Source organism: Atractosteus spatula, chromosome 13, assembly GCF_055471065.1.
Source record: "Atractosteus spatula isolate fAtrSpa1 chromosome 13, fAtrSpa1.hap1, whole genome shotgun sequence".
Classification (NCBI taxonomy): domain Eukaryota; kingdom Metazoa; phylum Chordata; class Actinopteri; order Semionotiformes; family Lepisosteidae; genus Atractosteus; species Atractosteus spatula.
In genome coordinates this window covers 5,034,325-5,051,330 of record NC_142718.1, presented here as the reverse complement: position 1 = coordinate 5,051,330, position 17,006 = coordinate 5,034,325, and positions in this window count along the sequence as shown.

Below are 17,006 nucleotides of genomic sequence, written 5' to 3'. Positions count from 1 at the left end.
ACCCAAAATGTCCAATTAAAGAATACCTTTCAACAATTAATTTGAGCATTCCTGACACACTCTTTTGGTTTTGGCAGTGTTGTATTGTCTTTTCAGACTCATATTTTGATTCAGAGAAGCAAATTTTTCAGTCTAATGAGTGGAATTTTGAGAAAATTGTCTTTGAGAAATATTTGAGACCTAACCCTAACTAGCAAAACCCGAAGCTAGGGTTAGGGTTTTATTCCCATACAATGTAGACAGTTTTTGATGGCATGGCTGTGTTTTAGGGCTGAAAGGATACTTAGGAATATAGTTCTTTCAATGTTTTCTAAACATTTTTTTCTGACCTATATGGCTGTATAGAGTGCTTTGCCCCAAAAAGGAATGTCGTCTGAATTGCCCAACAGGCAACAGTTCGAAAGAACCTGATTTAGCTTTCAAACTCTTGCCATGGGCTTTGAAATCACAGGCATATTAACAAATAGAGCCAAAATGTATTAGTTGTTTCGGACTTTTCGGCCACTTGAGCCTCAACGTATATTCATTTAGCACTCCGTTCAACCCAAAATGTCCAATGAAAGAATACCTTTCAACAATTAATTTGACCATTCCTGACACACTCTTTTGGTTTTGGCAGTGTTGTATTGTCTTTTCAGACTCATATTTTGATTCAGAGAAGCAAATTTTCCAGTCTAATGAGTGGAATTTTGAGAAAATTGTCTTTGAGAAATATTTGAGCCCTAACCCTAACTAGCAAAACCCGAAGCTAGGGTTAGGGTTTTGATTCCCATACAATGTAGACAGTTTTTGATGGCATGGCTGTTTTTTAGGGCTGAAAGGATACTTAGGAATATAGTTCTTTCAATGTTTTCTAAACATTTTTTTCTGACCTATATGTCTGTATACAGTGCTTTGCTCCAAAAAGGAATGGCGTCTGAATTGCCCGACAGGCAACAGTTTGAAAGAACCTGATTTAGCTTTCACACTCTTGCCATGGGCTTTGAAATCACAGGCATATTAACAAATAGAGCCAAAATGTATTAGTTGTTTCGGACTTTTCGGCCACTTGAGCCTCAACGTACATTCATTTAGGACTCCGTTCAACCCAAAATGTCCAATGAAAGAATACCTTTCAACAATTAATTTGAGCATTCCTGACACACTCTTTTGGTTTTGGCAGTGTTGTATTGTCTTTTCAGACTCATATTTTGATTCAGAGAAGCAAATTTTCCAGTCTAATGAGTGGAATTTTGAGAAAATTGTCTTTGAGAAATATTTGAGCCCTAACCCTAACTAGCAAAATCCGAAGCTAGGGTTAGGGTTTTATTCCCATACAATGTAGACAGTTTTTTATGGCATGGCTGTGTTTTAGGGCTGAAAGGATACTTAGGAATATAGTTCTTTCAATGTTTTCTAAACATTTTTTTCTGACCTATATGGCTGTATACAGTGCTTTGCTCCAATAAGGAATGGCGTCTGAATTGCCCGACAGGCAACAGTTCGAAAGAACCTGATTTAGCTTTCAAACTCTTGCCATGGGCTTTGAAATCACAGGCATATTAACAAATAGAGCCAAAATGTATTAGTTGTTTCGGACTTTTCGGCCACTTGAGCCTCAACGTACATTCATTTAGCACTCCGTTCAACCCAAAATTTCCAATGAAAGAATACCTTTCAGCAATTAATTTGAGCATTCCTGACACACTCTTTTGGTTTTGGCAGTGTTGTATTGTCTTTTCAGACTCATATTTTGATTCAGAGAAGCAAATTTTTCAATCTAATGAGTGGAATTTTGAGAAAATTGTCTTTGAGAAATATTTGAGCCGTAACCCTAACTAGCAAAACCCGAAGCTAGGGTTAGGGTTTTATTCCCATACAATGTAGACAGTTTTTGATGGCATGGCTGTGTTTTAGGGCTGAAAGGATACTTAGCAATATAGTTCTTTCAATGTTTTCTAAACATTTTTTTCTGACCTATATGATTGTATACAGTGCTTTGCTCCAAAAAGGAAAGAAGTCTGAATTGCCCGACAGGCAACAGTTCGAAAGAACCTGATTTAGCTTTCAAACTCTTGCCATGGGCTTTGAAATCACAGGCATATTAACAAATAGAGCCAAAATGTATTAGTTGTTTCGGACTTTTCGGCCACTTGAGCCTCAGCGTACATTCATTTAGCACTCCGTTCAACCCAAAATGTCCAATGAAAGAATACCTTTCAACAATTAATTTGACCATTCCTGACACACTCTTTTGGTTTTGGCAGTGTTTTATTCTCTTTTCAGACTGAAATTTTGAGTCAGAGAAGCACATTTTCCAGTCTAATGAGTGGAATTTTGAGAAAATTGTCTTTGAGTAATATTTGAGACCTAACCCTAACTAGCAAAACCCGAAGCTAGGGTTAGGGTTTTGATTCCCATACAATGTAGACAGTTTTTGATGGCATGGCTGTTTTTTAGGGCTGAAAGGATACTTAGGAATATAGTTCTTTCAATGTTTTCTAAACATTTTTTTCTGACCTATATGTCTGTATACAGTGCTTTGCTCCAAAAAGGAATGGCGTCTGAATTGCCCGACAGGCAACAGTTTGAAAGAACCTGATTTAGCTTTCACACTCTTGCCATGGGCTTTGAAATCACAGGCATATTAACAAATAGAGCCAAAATGTATTAGTTGTTTCGGACTTTTCGGCCACTTGAGCCTCAACGTACATTCATTTAGCACTCCGTTCAACCCAAAATTTCCAATGAAAGAATACCTTTCAGCAATTAATTTGAGCATTCCTGACACACTCTTTTGGTTTTGGCAGTGTTGTATTGTCTTTTCAGACTCATATTTTGATTCAGAGAAGCAAATTTTTCAATCTAATGAGTGGAATTTTGAGAAAATTGTCTTTGAGAAATATTTGAGCCCTAACCCTAACTAGCAAAATCCGAAGCTAGGGTTAGGGTTTTATTCCCATACAATGTAGACAGTTTTTGATGGCATGGCTGTGTTTTAGGGCTGAAAGGATACTGAGGAATATAGTTCTTTCAATGTTTCTAAACATTTTTTTCTGGCCTATATGGCTGTATACAGTGCTTTGCCCCAAAAAGGAATGTCGTCTGAATTGCCCGACAGGCAACAGTTTGAAAGAACCTGATTTAGCTTTCAAACTCTTGCCATGGGCTTTGAAATCACAGGCATATTAACAAATAGAGCCAAAATGTATTAGTTGTTTCGGACTTTTCGGCCACTTGAGCCTCAACGTACATTCATTTAGCACTCCGTTCAACCCAAAATGTCCAATGAAAGAATACCTTTCAACAATTAATTTGACCATTCCTGACACACTCTTTTGGTTTTGGCAGTGTTTTATTCTCTTTTCAGACTGAAATTTTGAGTCAGAGAAACACATTTTACAGTCTAATGAGTGGAATTTTGAGAAAATTGTCTTTGAGAAATATTTGAGCCCTAACCCTAACTAGCAAAACCCGAAGCTAGGGTTAGGGTTTTATTCCCATACAATGTAGACAGTTTTTGATGGCATGGCTGTTTTTTAGGGCTGAAAGGATACTTAGGAATATAATTTTTTCAATGTTTTCTAAACATTTTTTTCTGACCTATATGTCTGTATACAGTGCTTTGCTCCAAAAAGGAATGGCGTCTGAATTGCCCGACAGGCAACAGTTTGAAAGAACCTGATTTAGCTTTCAAACTCTTGCCATGGGCTTTGAAATCACAGGCATATTAACAAATAGAGCCAAAATGTATTAGTTGTTTCGGACTTTTCGGCCACTTGAGCCTCAACGTACATTCATTTAGCACTCCGTTCAACCCAAAATGTCCAAAGAAAGAATACCTTTCAACAATTAATTTGACCATTCCTGACACACTCTTTTGATTTTGGCAGTGTTGTATTGTCTTTTCAGACTCATATTTTGATTCAGAGAAGCAAATTTTCCAGTCTAATGAGTGGAATTTTGAGGAAATTGTCTTTGAGAAATATTTGAGCCCTAACCCTAACTAGCAAAACCCGAAGCTAGGGTTAGGGTTTTATTCCCATACAATGTAGACAGTTTTTGATGGCATGGCTGTGTTTTAGGGCTGAAAGGATACTTAGGAATATAGTTCTTTCAATGTTTTCTAAACATTTTTTTCTGGCCTATATGGCTGTATACAGTGCTTTGCCCCAAAAAGGAATGGCGTCTGAATTGCCCGACAGGCAACAGTTCGAAAGAACCTTATTTAGCTTTCAAACTCTTGCCATGGGCTTTGAAATCACAGGCATATTAACAAATAGAGCCAAAATGTATTAGTTGTTTCGGACTTTTCGGCCACTTGAGCCTCAACGTACATTCATTTAGCACTCCGTTCAACCCAAAATGTCCAATGAAAGAATACCTTTCAACAATTAATTTGACCATTCCTGACACACTCTTTTGGTTTTGGCAGTGTTTTATTGTCTTTTCAGACTCATATTTTGATTCAGAGAAGCAAATTTTCCAGTCTAATAAGTGGAATTTTGAGGAAATTGTCTTTGAGAAATATTTGAGCCCTAACCCTAACTAGGAAAACCCGAAGCTAGGGTTAGGGTTTTATTCCCATACAATGTAGACAGTTTTTGATGGCATGGCTGTGTTTTAGGGCTGAAAGGATACTGAGGAATATAGTTCTTTCAATGTTTTCTAAACATTTTTTTCTGACCTATGTGGCTGTATACAGTGCTTTGGTCCAAAAACGAATGGCGTCTGAATTGCCCGACAGGCAACAGTTCGAAAGAACCTGATTTAGCTTTCAAACTCTTGCCATGGGCTTTGAAATCACAGGCATATTAACAAATAGAGCCAAAATGTATTAGTTGTTTCGGACTTTTCGGCCACTTGAGCCTCAACGTACATTCATTTAGCACTCCGTTCAACCCAAAATGTCCAATGAAAGAATACCTTTCAACAATTAATTTGAGCATTCCTGACACACTCTTTTGGTTTTGGCAGTGTTGTATTGTCTTTTCAGACTCATATTTTGATTCAGAGAAGCAAATTTTCCAGTCTAATGAGTGGAATTTTGAGGAATTTGTCTTTGAGAAATATTTGAGCCCTAACCCTAACTAGGAAAACCCAAAGCTAGGGTTAGGGTTTTATTCCCATACAATGTAGACAGTTTTTGATGGCATGGCTGTGTTTTAGGGCTGAAAGGATACTTAGGAATATAGTTCTTTCAATGTTTTCTAAACATTTTTTTCTGGCCTATATGGCTGTATACAGTGCTTTGCCCCAAAAAGGAATGGCGTCTGAATTGCCCGACAAGCAACAGTTCGAAAGAACCTGATTTAGCTTTCAAGCTCTTGCCATGGGCTTTGAAATCACAGGCATATTAACAAATAGAGCCAAAATGTATTAGTTGTTTCGGACTTTTCGGCCACTTGAGCCTCAACGTACATTCATTTAGCACTCCGTTCAACCCAAAATGTCCAATGAAAGAATACCTTTCAACAATTAATTTGAGCATTCCTGACACACTCTTTTGGTTTTGGCAGTGTTGTATTGTCTTTTCAGACTCATATTTTGATTCAGAGAAGCAAATTTTTCAATCTAATGAGTGGAATTTTGAGAAAATTGTCTTTGAGAAATATTTGAGCCCTAACCCTAACTAGCAAATCCCGAAGCTAGGGTTAGGGTTTTATTCCCATACAATGTAGACAGTTTTTGATGGCATGGCTGTGTTTTAGGGCTGAAAGGATACTGAGGAATATAGTTCTTTCAATGTTTCTAAACATTTTTTTCGGGCCTATATGGCTGTATACAGTGCTTTGCCCCAAAAAGGAATGGCGTCTGAATTGCCCGACAGGCAACAGTTCGAAAGAACCTGATTTAGCTTTCAAACTCTTGCCATGGGCTTTGAAATCACAGGCATATTAACAAATAGAGCCAAAATGTATTAGTTGTTTCGGACTTTTCGGCCACTTGAGCCTCAACGTACATTCATTTAGCACTCCGTTCAACCCAAAATGTCCAAAGAAAGAATACCTTTCAACAATTAATTTGACCATTCCTGACACACTCTTTTGATTTTGGCAGTGTTGTATTGTCTTTTCAGACTCATATTTTGATTCAGAGAAGCAAATTTTCCAGTCTAATGAGTGGAATTTTGAGAAAATTGTCTTTGAGAAATATTTGAGCCCTAACCCTAACTAGCAAAACCCGAAGCTAGGGTTAGGGTTTTATTCCCATACAATGTAGACAGTTTTTGATGGCATGGCTGTGTTTTAGGGCTGAAAGGATACTTAGGAATATAGTTCTTTCAATGTTTTCTAAACATTTTTTTCTGGCCTATATGGCTGTATACAGTGCTTTGCTCCAAAAACGAATGGCGTCTGAATTGCCCGACAGGCAACAGTTCGAAAGAACCTGATTTAGCTTTCAAACTCTTGCCATGGGCTTTGAAATCACAGGCATATTAACAAATAGAGCCAAAATGTATTAGTTGTTTCGGACTTTTCGGCCACTTGAGCCTCAACGTACATTCATTTAGCACTCCGTTCAACCCAAAATGTCCAATGAAAGAATACCTTTCAACAATTAATTTGACCATTCCTGACACACTCTTTTGGTTTTGGCAGTGTTGTATTGTCTTTTCAGACTCATATTTTGATTCAGAGAAGCAAATTTTTCAATCTAATGAGTGGAATTTTGAGAAAATTGTCTTTGAGAAATATTTGAGCCCTAACCCTAACTAGCAAAACCCGAAGCTAGGGTTAGGGTTTTATTCCCATACAATGTAGACAGTTTTTGATGGCATGGCTGTGTTTTAGGGCTGAAAGGATACTGAGGAATATAGTTCTTTCAATGTTTCTAAACATCTTTTTCTGGCCTATATGGCTGTATACAGTGCTTTGCCCCAAAAAGGAATGGCGTCTGAATTGCCCGTCAGGCAACAGTTCGAAAGAACCTGATTTAGCTTTCAAACTCTTGCCATGGGCTTTGAAATCACAGGCATATTAACAAATAGAGCCAAAATGTATTAGTTGTTTCGGACTTTTCGGCCACTTGAGCCTCAACGTACATTCATTTAGCACTCCGTTCAACCCAAAATGTCCAAAGAAAGAATACCTTTCAACAATTAATTTGACCATTCCTGACACACTCTTTTGGTTTTGGCAGTGTTGTATTGTCTTTTCAGACTCATATTTTGATTCAGAGAAGCAAATTTTCCAGTCTAATGAGTGGAATTTTGAGGAAATTGTCTTTGAGAAATATTTGAGCCCTAACCCTAACTAGCAAAACCCGAAGCTAGGGTTAGGGTTTTATTCCCATACAATGTAGACAGTTTTTGATGGCATGGCTGTGTTTTAGGGCTGAAAGGATACTTAGGAATATAGTTCTTTCAATGTTTTCTAAACATTTTTTTCTGGCCTATATGGCTGTATACAGTGCTTTGCCCCAAAAAGGAATGGCGTCTGAATTGCCCGACAGGCAACAGTTCGACAGAACCTGATTTAGCTTTCAAACTCTTGCCATGGGCTTTGAAATCACAGGCATATTAACAAATAGAGCCAAAATGTATTAGTTGTTTCGGACTTTTCGGCCACTTGAGCCTCAACGTACATTCATTTAGCACTCCGTTCAACCCAAAATGTCCAAAGAAAGAATACCTTTCAACAATTAATTTGACCATTCCTGACACACTCTTTTGGTTTTGGCAGTGTTGTATTGTCTTTTCAGACTCATATTTTGATTCAGAGAAGCAAATTTTCCAGTCTAATGAGTGGAATTTTGAGAAAATTGTCTTTGAGAAATATTTGAGCCCTAACCCTAACTAGCAAAACCCGAAGCTAGGGTTAGGGTTTTATTCCCATACTATGTAGACAGTTTTTGATGGCATGGCTGTGTTTTAGGGCTGAAAGGATACTGAGGAATATAGTTCTTTCAATGTTTCTAAACATTTTTTTCTGGCCTATATGGCTGTATACAGTGCTTTACCCCAAAAAGGAATGGCGTCTGAATTGCCCGACAGGCAACAGTTCGAAAGAACCTGATTTAGCTTTCAAACTCTTGCCATGGGCTTTGAAATCACAGGCATATTAACAAATAGAGCCAAAATGTATTAGTTGTTTCGGACTTTTCGGCCACTTGAGCCTCAACGTACATTCATTTAGCACTCCGTTCAACCCAAAATGTCCAAAGAAAGAATACCTTTCAACAATTAATTTGACCATTCCTGACACACTCTTTTGGTTTTGGCAGTGTTGTATTGTCTTTTCAGACTCATATTTTGATTCAGAGAAGCAAATTTTCCAGTCTAATGAGTGGAATTTTGAGGAAATTGTCTTTGAGAAATATTTGAGCCCTAACCCTAACTAGCAAAACCCGAAGCTAGGGTTAGGGTTTTATTCCCATACAATGTAGACAGTTTTTGATGGCATGGCTGTGTTTTAGGGCTGAAAGGATACTTAGGAATATAGTTCTTTCAATGTTTTCTAAACATTTTTTTCTGGCCTATATGGCTGTATACAGTGCTTTGCCCCAAAAAGGAATGGCGTCTGAATTGCCCGACAGGCAACAGTTCGACAGAACCTGATTTAGCTTTCAAACTCTTGCCATGGGCTTTGAAATCACAGGCATATTAACAAATAGAGCCAAAATGTATTAGTTGTTTCGGACTTTTCGGCCACTTGAGCCTCAACGTACATTCATTTAGCACTCCGTTCAACCCAAAATGTCCAAAGAAAGAATACCTTTCAACAATTAATTTGACCATTCCTGACACACTCTTTTGGTTTTGGCAGTGTTGTATTGTCTTTTCAGACTCATATTTTGATTCAGAGAAGCAAATTTTCCAGTCTAATGAGTGGAATTTTGAGAAAATTGTCTTTGAGAAATATTTGAGCCCTAACCCTAACTAGCAAAACCCGAAGCTAGGGTTAGGGTTTTATTCCCATACTATGTAGACAGTTTTTGATGGCATGGCTGTGTTTTAGGGCTGAAAGGATACTGAGGAATATAGTTCTTTCAATGTTTCTAAACATTTTTTTCTGGCCTATATGGCTGTATACAGTGCTTTACCCCAAAAAGGAATGGCGTCTGAATTGCCCGACAGGCAACAGTTCGAAAGAACCTGATTTAGCTTTCAAACTCTTGCCATGGGCTTTGAAATCACAGGCATATTAACAAATAGAGCCAAAATGTATTAGTTGTTTCGGACTTTTCGGCCACTTGAGCCTCAACGTACATTCATTTAGCACTCCGTTCAACCCAAAATGTCCAAAGAAAGAATACCTTTCAACAATTAATTTGACCATTCCTGACACACTCTTTTGGTTTTGGCAGTGTTGTATTGTCTTTTCAGACTCATATTTTGATTCAGAGAAGCAAATTTTCCAGTCTAATGAGTGGAATTTTGAGGAAATTGTCTTTGAGAAATATTTGAACCCTAACCCTAACTAGCAAAACCCGAAGCTAGGGTTAGGGTTTTATTCCCATACAATGTAGACAGTTTTTGATGGCATGGCTGTGTTTTAGGGCTGAAAGGATACTTAGGAATATAGTTCTTTCAATGTTTTCTAAACATTTTTTTCTGGCCTATATGGCTGTATACAGTGCTTTGCCCCAAAAAGGAATGGCGTCTGAATTGCCCGACAGGCAACAGTTCGAAAGAACCTGATTTAGCTTTCAAACTCTTGCCATGGGCTTTGAAATCACAGGCATATTAACAAATAGAGCCAAAATGTATTAGTTGTTTCGGACTTTTCGGCCACTTGAGCCTCAACGTACATTCATTTAGCACTCCGTTCAACCCAAAATGTCCAATGAAAGAATACCTTTCAACAATTAATTTGACCATTCCTGACACACTCTTTTGGTTTTGGCAGAGTTGTATTGTCTTTTCAGACTCATATTTTGATTCAGAGAAGCAAATGTTTCAATCTAATGAGTGGAATTTTGAGGAAATTGTCTTTGAGAAATATTTGAGCCCTAACCCTAACTAGCAAAACCCGAAGCTAGGGTTAGGGTTTTATTCCCATTCAATGTAGACAGTTTTTGATGGCATGGCTGTGTTTTAGGGCTGAAAGGATACTTAGGAATATAGTTCTTTCAATGTTTTCTAAACATTTTTTTCTGACTTAGATGTCTGTATACAGTGCTTTGCTCCAAAAAGGAATGGCGTCTGAATTGCCCGACAGGCAACAGTTCGAAAGAACCTGATTTAGGTTTCAAACTCTTGCCATGGGCTTTGAAATCACAGGCATATTAACAAATAGAGCCAAAATGTATTAGATGTTTCAGACTTTTCGGCCACTTGAGCCTCAACGTACAATCATTTAGCACTCCGTTCAACCCAAAATGTCCAATGAAAGAATACCTTTCAACAATTAATTTGAGCATTCCTGACACACTCTTTTGGTTTTGGCAGTGTTGTATTGTCTTTTCAGACTCATATTTTGATTCAGAGAAGCAAATTTTCCAGTCTAATGAGTGGAATTTTGAGAAAATTGTCTTTGAGAAATATTTGAGCCCTAACCCTAACTAGCAAAACCCGAAGCTAGGGTTAGGGTTTTATTCCCATACAATGTAGACAGTTTTTGATGGCATGGCTGTGTTTTAGGGCTGAAAGGATACTTAGGAATATAGTTCTTTCAATGTTTTCTAAACATTTTATTCTGACCTATATGTCTGTATACAGTGCTTTGCTCCAAAAAGGAAAGGAGTCTGAATTGCCCGACAGGCAACAGTTCGAAAGAACCTGATTTAGCTTTCAAACTCTTGCCATGGGCTTTGAAATCACAGGCATATTAACAAATAGAGCCAAAATGTATTAGTTGTTTCGGACTTTTCGGCCACTTGAGCCTCAACGTACATTCATTTAGCACTCCGTTCAACCCAAAATGTCCAATGAAAGAATACCTTTCAACAATTAATTTGACCATTCCTGACACACTCTTTTGGTTTTGGCAGTGTTGTATTGTCTTTTCAGACTCATATTTTGATTCAGAGAAGCAAATTTTTCAATCTAATGAGTGGAATTTTGAGAAAATTGTCTTTGAGAAATATTTGAGCCCTAACCCTAACTAGCAAAACCCGAAGCTAGGGTTAGGGTTTTATTCCCATACAATGTAGACAGTTTTTGATGGCATGGCTGTGTTTTAGGGCTGAAAGGATACTGAGGAATATAGTTCTTTCAATGTTTCTAAACATCTTTTTCTGGCCTATATGGCTGTATACAGTGCTTTGCCCCAAAAAGGAATGGCGTCTGAATTGCCCGTCAGGCAACAGTTCGAAAGAACCTGATTTAGCTTTCAAACTCTTGCCATGGGCTTTGAAATCACAGGCATATTAACAAATAGAGCCAAAATGTATTAGTTGTTTCGGACTTTTCGGCCACTTGAGCCTCAACGTACATTCATTTAGCACTCCGTTCAACCCAAAATGTCCAAAGAAAGAATACCTTTCAACAATTAATTTGACCATTCCTGACACACTCTTTTGGTTTTGGCAGTGTTGTATTGTCTTTTCAGACTCATATTTTGATTCAGAGAAGCAAATTTTCCAGTCTAATGAGTGGAATTTTGAGGAAATTGTCTTTGAGAAATATTTGAGCCCTAACCCTAACTAGCAAAACCCGAAGCTAGGGTTAGGGTTTTATTCCCATACAATGTAGACAGTTTTTGATGGCATGGCTGTGTTTTAGGGCTGAAAGGATACTTAGGAATATAGTTCTTTCAATGTTTTCTAAACATTTTTTTCTGGCCTATATGGCTGTATACAGTGCTTTGCCCCAAAAAGGAATGGCGTCTGAATTGCCCGACAGGCAACAGTTCGACAGAACCTGATTTAGCTTTCAAACTCTTGCCATGGGCTTTGAAATCACAGGCATATTAACAAATAGAGCCAAAATGTATTAGTTGTTTCGGACTTTTCGGCCACTTGAGCCTCAACGTACATTCATTTAGCACTCCGTTCAACCCAAAATGTCCAAAGAAAGAATACCTTTCAACAATTAATTTGACCATTCCTGACACACTCTTTTGGTTTTGGCAGTGTTGTATTGTCTTTTCAGACTCATATTTTGATTCAGAGAAGCAAATTTTCCAGTCTAATGAGTGGAATTTTGAGAAAATTGTCTTTGAGAAATATTTGAGCCCTAACCCTAACTAGCAAAACCCGAAGCTAGGGTTAGGGTTTTATTCCCATACTATGTAGACAGTTTTTGATGGCATGGCTGTGTTTTAGGGCTGAAAGGATACTGAGGAATATAGTTCTTTCAATGTTTCTAAACATTTTTTTCTGGCCTATATGGCTGTATACAGTGCTTTACCCCAAAAAGGAATGGCGTCTGAATTGCCCGACAGGCAACAGTTCGAAAGAACCTGATTTAGCTTTCAAACTCTTGCCATGGGCTTTGAAATCACAGGCATATTAACAAATAGAGCCAAAATGTATTAGTTGTTTCGGACTTTTCGGCCACTTGAGCCTCAACGTACATTCATTTAGCACTCCGTTCAACCCAAAATGTCCAAAGAAAGAAAACCTTTCAACAATTAATTTGACCATTCCTGACACACTCTTTTGGTTTTGGCAGTGTTGTATTGTCTTTTCAGACTCATATTTTGATTCAGAGAAGCAAATTTTCCAGTCTAATGAGTGGAATTTTGAGGAAATTGTCTTTGAGAAATATTTGAACCCTAACCCTAACTAGCAAAACCCGAAGCTAGGGTTAGGGTTTTATTCCCATACAATGTAGACAGTTTTTGATGGCATGGCTGTGTTTTAGGGCTGAAAGGATACTTAGGAATATAGTTCTTTCAATGTTTTCTAAACATTTTTTTTCTGGCCTATATGGCTGTATACAGTGCTTTGCCCCAAAAAGGAATGGCGTCTGAATTGCCCGACAGGCAACAGTTCGAAAGAACCTGATTTAGCTTTCAAACTCTTGCCATGGGCTTTGAAATCACAGGCATATTAACAAATAGAGCCAAAATGTATTAGTTGTTTCGGACTTTTCGGCCACTTGAGCCTCAACGTACATTCATTTAGCACTCCGTTCAACCCAAAATGTCCAATGAAAGAATACCTTTCAACAATTAATTTGACCATTCCTGACACACTCTTTTGGTTTTGGCAGAGTTGTATTGTCTTTTCAGACTCATATTTTGATTCAGAGAAGCAAATGTTTCAATCTAATGAGTGGAATTTTGAGGAAATTGTCTTTGAGAAATATTTGAGCCCTAACCCTAACTAGCAAAACCCGAAGCTAGGGTTAGGGTTTTATTCCCATTCAATGTAGACAGTTTTTGATGGCATGGCTGTGTTTTAGGGCTGAAAGGATACTTAGGAATATAGTTCTTTCAATGTTTTCTAAACATTTTTTTCTGACTTAGATGTCTGTATACAGTGCTTTGCTCCAATAAGGAATGGCGTCTGAATTGCCCGACAGGCAACAGTTCGAAAGAACCTGATTTAGCTTTCAAACTCTTGCCATGGGCTTTGAAATCACAGGCATATTAACAAATAGAGCCAAAATGTATTAGTTGTTTCGGACTTTTCGGCCACTTGAGCCTCAACGTACATTCATTTAGCACTCCGTTCAACCCAAAATGTCCAATGAAAGAATACCTTTCAACAATTAATTTGAGCATTCCTGACACACTCTTTTGGTTTTGGCAGTGTTGTATTGTCTTTTCAGACTCATATTTTGATTCAGAGAAGCAAATTTTTCAATCTAATGAGTGGAATTTTGAGAAAATTGTCTTTGAGAAATATTTGAGCCCTAACCCTAACTAGCAAAACCCGAAGCTAGGGTTAGGGTTTTATTCCCATACAATGTAGACAGTTTTTGATGGCATGGCTGTGTTTTAGGGCTGAAAGGATACTGAGGAATATAGTTCTTTCAATGTTTCTAAACATCTTTTTCTGGCCTATATGGCTGTATACAGTGCTTTGCCCCAAAAAGGAATGGCGTCTGAATTGCCCGTCAGGCAACAGTTCGAAAGAACCTGATTTAGCTTTCAAACTCTTGCCATGGGCTTTGAAATCACAGGCATATTAACAAATAGAGCCAAAATGTATTAGTTGTTTCGGACTTTTCGGCCACTTGAGCCTCAACGTACATTCATTTAGCACTCCGTTCAACCCAAAATGTCCAAAGAAAGAATACCTTTCAACAATTAATTTGACCATTCCTGACACACTCTTTTGGTTTTGGCAGTGTTGTATTGTCTTTTCAGACTCATATTTTGATTCAGAGAAGCAAATTTTCCAGTCTAATGAGTGGAATTTTGAGGAAATTGTCTTTGAGAAATATTTGAGCCCTAACCCTAACTAGCAAAACCCGAAGCTAGGGTTAGGGTTTTATTCCCATACAATGTAGACAGTTTTTGATGGCATGGCTGTGTTTTAGGGCTGAAAGGATACTTAGGAATATAGTTCTTTCAATGTTTTCTAAACATTTTTTTCTGGCCTATATGGCTGTATACAGTGCTTTGCCCCAAAAAGGAATGGCGTCTGAATTGCCCGACAGGCAACAGTTCGACAGAACCTGATTTAGCTTTCAAACTCTTGCCATGGGCTTTGAAATCACAGGCATATTAACAAATAGAGCCAAAATGTATTAGTTGTTTGGGACTTTTCGGCCACTTGAGCCTCAACGTACATTCATTTAGCACTCCGTTCAACCCAAAATGTCCAAAGAAAGAATACCTTTCAACAATTAATTTGACCATTCCTGACACACTCTTTTGGTTTTGGCAGTGTTGTATTGTCTTTTCAGACTCATATTTTGATTCAGAGAAGCAAATTTTCCAGTCTAATGAGTGGAATTTTGAGAAAATTGTCTTTGAGAAATATTTGAGCCCTAACCCTAACTAGCAAAACCCGAAGCTAGGGTTAGGGTTTTATTCCCATACTATGTAGACAGTTTTTGATGGCATGGCTGTGTTTTAGGGCTGAAAGGATACTGAGGAATATAGTTCTTTCAATGTTTCTAAACATTTTTTTCTGGCCTATATGGCTGTATACAGTGCTTTACCCCAAAAAGGAATGGCGTCTGAATTGCCCGACAGGCAACAGTTCGAAAGAACCTGATTTAGCTTTCAAACTCTTGCCATGGGCTTTGAAATCACAGGCATATTAACAAATAGAGCCAAAATGTATTAGTTGTTTCGGACTTTTCGGCCACTTGAGCCTCAACGTACATTCATTTAGCACTCCGTTCAACCCAAAATGTCCAAAGAAAGAATACCTTTCAACAATTAATTTGACCATTCCTGACACACTCTTTTGGTTTTGGCAGTGTTGTATTGTCTTTTCAGACTCATATTTTGATTCAGAGAAGCAAATTTTCCAGTCTAATGAGTGGAATTTTGAGGAAATTGTCTTTGAGAAATATTTGAACCCTAACCCTAACTAGCAAAACCCGAAGCTAGGGTTAGGGTTTTATTCCCATACAATGTAGACAGTTTTTGATGGCATGGCTGTGTTTTAGGGCTGAAAGGATACTTAGGAATATAGTTCTTTCAATGTTTTCTAAACATTTTTTTCTGGCCTATATGGCTGTATACAGTGCTTTGCCCCAAAAAGGAATGGCGTCTGAATTGCCCGACAGGCAACAGTTCGAAAGAACCTGATTTAGCTTTCAAACTCTTGCCATGGGCTTTGAAATCACAGGCATATTAACAAATAGAGCCAAAATGTATTAGTTGTTTCGGACTTTTCGGCCACTTGAGCCTCAACGTACATTCATTTAGCACTCCGTTCAACCCAAAATGTCCAATGAAAGAATACCTTTCAACAATTAATTTGACCATTCCTGACACACTCTTTTGGTTTTGGCAGAGTTGTATTGTCTTTTCAGACTCATATTTTGATTCAGAGAAGCAAATGTTTCAATCTAATGAGTGGAATTTTGAGGAAATTGTCTTTGAGAAATATTTGAGCCCTAACCCTAACTAGCAAAACCCGAAGCTAGGGTTAGGGTTTTATTCCCATTCAATGTAGACAGTTTTTGATGGCATGGCTGTGTTTTAGGGCTGAAAGGATACTTAGGAATATAGTTCTTTCAATGTTTTCTAAACATTTTTTTCTGACTTAGATGTCTGTATACAGTGCTTTGCTCCAAAAAGGAATGGCGTCTGAATTGCCCGACAGGCAACAGTTCGAAAGAACCTGATTTAGGTTTCAAACTCTTGCCATGGGCTTTGAAATCACAGGCATATTAACAAATAGAGCTAAAATGTATTAGATGTTTCAGACTTTTCGGCCACTTGAGCCTCAACGTACAATCATTTAGCACTCCGTTCAACCCAAAATGTCCAATGAAAGAATACCTTTCAACAATTAATTTGAGCATTCCTGACACACTCTTTTGGTTTTTGCAGTGTTGTATTGTCTTTTCAGACTCATATTTTGATTCAGAGAAGCAAAGTTTCCAGTCTAATGAGTGGAATTTTGAGAAAATTGTCTTTGAGAAATATTTGAGCCCTAACCCTAACTAGGAAAACCCGAAGCTAGGGTTAGGGTTTTATTCCCATACAATGTAGACAGTTTTTGATGGCATGGCTGTGTTTTAGGGCTGAAAGGATACTTAGGAATATAGTTCTTTCAATATTTTCTAAACATTTTTTTCTGACCTATATGGCTGTATACAGTGCTTTGCTCCAAAAACGAATGGCGTCTGAATTGCCCGACAGGCAACAGTTCGAAAGAACCTGATTTAGCTTTCAAACTCTTGCCATGGGCTTTGAAATCACAGGCATATTAACAAATAGAGCCAAAATGTATTAGTTGTTTCGGACTTTTCGACCACTTGAGCCTCAACGTACATTCATTTAGCACTCCGTTCAACCCAAAATGTCCAAAGAAAGAATACCTTTCAACAATTAATTTGACCATTCCTGACACACTCTTTTGGTTTTGGCAGTGTTGTATTGTCTTTTCAGACTCATATTTTGATTCAGAGAAGCAAATTTTTCAATCTAATGAGTGGAATTTTGAGAAAATTGTCTTTGAGAAATATTTGAGCCCTAACCCTAACTAGCAAAACCCGAAGCTAG